The sequence below is a fragment of the Mus musculus genome, chromosome 15 (genome assembly GCF_000001635.26).
Source record: "Mus musculus strain C57BL/6J chromosome 15, GRCm38.p6 C57BL/6J".
Lineage (NCBI taxonomy): Eukaryota > Metazoa > Chordata > Mammalia > Rodentia > Muridae > Mus > Mus musculus.
This window is the reverse complement of record NC_000081.6, coordinates 77,557,888-77,562,100: the sequence shown is the minus strand read 5'-3', so window position 1 is coordinate 77,562,100 and position 4,213 is coordinate 77,557,888. Positions and strand designations below refer to the sequence as shown.

Sequence of the window (4,213 nt, the reverse complement as noted above, 5' to 3'; positions counted from 1 at the left end):
GCACTTGCCTCAAATGTCCTTTTCTTCAAGGTGCTTAGTAGGAATAAGCAAGGAAGTTTAAGAGAAAGCCTACTTTACACCTGTTTTCAAGGTGGAATCTGGAATTCTTGAACTGCCCAATAAAATAGCCAGGACTGAACTTCCATTATAGTAAGCATCCAATAGAAATAGAAAGCTCAGCCTGGGAGGCAGGTCTTGCCTGGTTGCCATAGTAATCTCCAGTGAGTTGCCTGGAGCTGAGAGCTTTCCTTGGGCCTGGGATGTACACTCCAGGTACCTAATGGGAAATTTAAAGGGTGTCAGGGAGTAGGCAGGGAAGAACAGGGGTAAATGATGGGGGCAGACCGGGCGTGCTAAGAGTGGATAGAGTGTGTCCACTGGAAGAAGGGGTTCCTGCAGAGGAGCTACTCTAAGAGGACCAGAAAGCAAGTCCAAAGGCTAGGAAGGCTGCTGCAGAGGCTGATCAGGGGTTAAGAGCAATGGCTGCTTTTCCAGAGGTTCTACTTCCAACCTTCCCACAGCAGCTCCCACCCATCAGTACCCCAGAGAAGAGCACAGACATTCATGAAGACAAATGCCCATCACATACAATAAGATTTATAGTTTATTAAAGATTAGAGGAAATGTGTTAGACAGAGACGAGCAGTTGCTTTATCCAGAGGCATAAAAGAGGGTACAGGCAAACAGGGAGAAGAGTTCGAGTTTACAGGGGGCAAAGAAAGGATTAAAGGAGTCATGTGATTAGCAGGGTGAGGGGTGGATGGGTGAAAGGTGAAGGAGTCACAGGGAGAGGTACAAGGATCTTAGACAGTATGGTCTCAGACACTGGAAGCCACGTAGCTGAGAGTTTTAGAAGGGAATGAAGAATTTCTAAGGAAGGTTTGACGAAAAGTAATCATGAGTATTATTTGGTATTTTTCATGAATATATGTGTGCCTGGGTGTGTGCGTGCATGTGTGTGCATGCATGCCTGTGTGTGTGTGTGTGTGTGTGTGTGTGTGTGTGTGTGTATGCTCCTATGAAGGCCAGGACCTAGAGCTTACTCTTTCTAGACTGGCTGTGCACCAAGTTCCTTGGATCCAGCCTCTCTCTCCTTACACTGCCAAGCTTACAGGCATGTGCCAACACACCCAGAGTTCTCCTGGGTCCTGGGGATCTGAACTCAGGTCCTCATACCTGCGTGATGGACACTTTACCATGAGCCATGATTTGTTTGGTCTTGTTTGGGGTTTGATGTTTGCTTGTTTGTTTTTAAGGAACTGTTGGGGTAGCTCAAGATGGCTTCTTACTAGCTGCATAGCCGAGACCTCTTTGAGTCCTCCTGCCTGGACTTCACTACCATAGCCAGCTTAATTGATTGTATCCCCTTGGTTTAGGGTTTTTGAGACATGGCCTCATTTATTTCATTATTACTTGGAACTCACAATACTACTGCCTCTCTCTGCCTTCAGAATGCTGGATGGACCAACATGCCCTTAAGGACCTCTCCCTCTCCCTCCCTCCCTCCTTTCTAACCTCACCCCTTCCATCCCTCACTCAGTTCTGCCCTCGCCCCATCCCTTTCTGAGACACATTCTCACTGTCTAATGCTGGCTGGATTTTAGTGTTGACCAGGCTGGGCTGCAACCCTAAGAGATCTACCTATCTCTGCCTCCTGAGTGCTAGGATGAAAGGCATGTGTCACCATGCCCAATGAGAGTCTTATTTTTAGGGTGTTTTATAGGGGCAAAAAGGAAGCTTTGACGTGGGGACAGTGTTTAGGGAACAAGTCGTTATCAGAGGCCATTTGACGTTTTAGAGAGAAACTTCACCAGAGTGGGAGGGGGGATTTTTGAGGCCATAGAACAGCAGGGGACACTGAAGCAATGATAAAGGGGGATACACAGGGAGAGGGAGTAGGGAGACTTGGGAGGAGAGATGATAGAGTGTGGAGGGTGGAAGGTCTGATGGACAGGGGATTGGAGAGCATGATAAGATTAGAGGGGACATCATGGCTGACAGAGCCAGTGAGAATGTTAAAGGCACTCAGTGCTGATGTTAGATGAGCCAAGTAGAAATGTGTGAGTGTGAAAAAGGAGAAGTACCAGGAATGGGAGGGATGGCTCACTGTGAAAGAGCCCGGGCTGCTCTTCCAGGGGAACCCAGTTCAGCACTCTCACATCAGGCAGCTCACAACCACCAGCTCCAGGACAACCAGCGTGCCTTCTGACTTTCTTGTGTACCTGCCTACCTACACACACACACACACACACACACACACACACAGAGAGAGAGAGAGAGAGAGAGAGAGAGAGAGAGAGAGAGAGAGAGTGAGAGAGAGAGAGAGAAATGAAAAATAAAATTAATCTTCACCCATTTATTTTATTTTATTCTATTTTTTATGTATGAGTGTTTTGCCTGCATGGATGTCTCTGCACCATGTGCATGGGGGCCAGAAGAGGGCGACAGATGCTCTCGGCCTGAGATGATTGTGAGACTCCATGTGAGTGCTGGGAATCAAACCAGGATCTTCTGGAAAGCAGCCAGTGCTCTGGCCACTCAGCCATCTCTTTGTAAGGGCTAAAGTCAACCTGCTTGCTCAAGGGCAGACAACTTCCTGGTGTGCTGGGGCTGCTGTTCATGTAAACTAGAGAGTCATATGTGTCTTCACTTCAGCTAGCAAGGTTGGTTCAGCTGCACAGGCTGTGCTTGATCACACATAGGTGGGACGTACATAGACAGGAAGTACAGCAGGATGTATGCTTGCCTCCCATTGGATGAAGGCTGGAAGCACTGTAGCCTTGCGGGTTTCACCTTTAAGAACACCTGACTAACCCAATTCCTTGCCAGTCTCTGGGAATCCCAGCTATAGACTTAGACAGTGTCCATCCTCCTGGCCAGTATTTAATAAAGCTTGTTTTAATTGGATGATCATTTGGTTTTTCTCCTTGCAATTTTCAGGTCTAACGCGGTCCAGTCTCCAAAGCTTTTGTAAAAGAAAGAGGTAAGTATGGATAAATTCAATGTCCAAATCCTGTGCTCAGACCTGAGTCACTCACTGTCTGTCTCCAGGTGTCTGAACTGATGTCTACCAAAAACGAGGAACAGAATGAAGACCAATCTGAGAGTGTCGTCATCCCACATATCCAGGACCACCACTGCCTAGCCATTCTGGCTTTCTGTTTTTTCTTTCCACTAGGCTACTTAGCCTATCGCTCTTCTTGCAAGGTGACACTCTATACAATTCCTCTTCACCCCCTCTCTCGGCCCGCATCCCTTGTAGATTCAGATCCACACCCCATGTTGGGTCTTCTCAGCTTCCCACTTCACCCTCTATCTCAGAATCCTTTAAAAAAAAAAGAAAGAAAGACATTTTAGTTGCATGTATCATATGCCTTCAGAGTCCTGAAGCGGTGTCAAATTCCCCTGGAGCTGGAGTTATAGGCAGCTATAAGCCCCTGACATAGGTACTGGGAACCGAATTCAGAACTCTGTCAAAGCAGTGTGGGCTCTTACTTAACTACCAGGCTCTCTTTCCAGCCCCCATCTGAGAACCCACAAAATGAATCTTTTTCCTTCTCCCCTAAAACCCAGACAAGAACATACATAGAACAGAAGGAATATGAAAAGGCCAAAGCCACCTCCAGATGCACCTTCGCTTTTGTCTTGAGCTCCATCGCTGGAGGGTCCATCATCTTTTTCTGCTTATTCTCCCGACTCTTCTTTATGTGACCTCTGTCAAGGCCCATGACATGCCGATCAGATATATACAACAACGCACCCGAGCCTGTCTGCAGCTTTGGATTCCCTGGATACATTCTCTTTAATGTGTGAAGTGCCGAGCTGATTGAGATCAGAAATAAAATTTGTCACAACAATGAAAGCATGCTGTTCCCAGAGCCTGTATAGTACTCCATCTGGCACTTCAATGTCACAGTCAACAGCAGAGGTCGACTGGATGTCCTAAAACTAAATTCAATTTGGAAGTTCTACCTGCAAAACACAGGTCTTTGTGGACTCTGGTGCTTGATGGAGACCCAGGATGATGGCAGGAATGACTCATGCCTGGGGATGGAGAGAAATCGGGGCACCCATTGCAGCTCTAGTCACATTGCTGGGTTGCCCACAGCCAATGCTCTCAGAACTGTCTTTTTTTTTTTTCCTTTTTCATTGACTGCAAATTTGTCAGGAAAGGAAGGCCTTTCCTGTGTGCCAGCAAGCTCTCTGTCCCTTT

The 4,213-nt window shown here is 47.1% G+C and overlaps 1 long non-coding RNA gene across 1 annotated transcript; it reads left to right on the top strand.

The window, feature by feature from the left end:
• Positions 1–208: 208 nt before the first annotated feature.
• 1700025B11Rik (RIKEN cDNA 1700025B11 gene) lies at positions 209–3,862 on the top strand. The gene is made up of 4 exons (NR_040310.1): positions 209–273; positions 2,941–2,983; positions 3,052–3,207; positions 3,574–3,862. It is a non-coding gene; the product is annotated as an RIKEN cDNA 1700025B11 gene (long non-coding RNA).
• Positions 3,863–4,213: the final 351 nt, after the last annotated feature.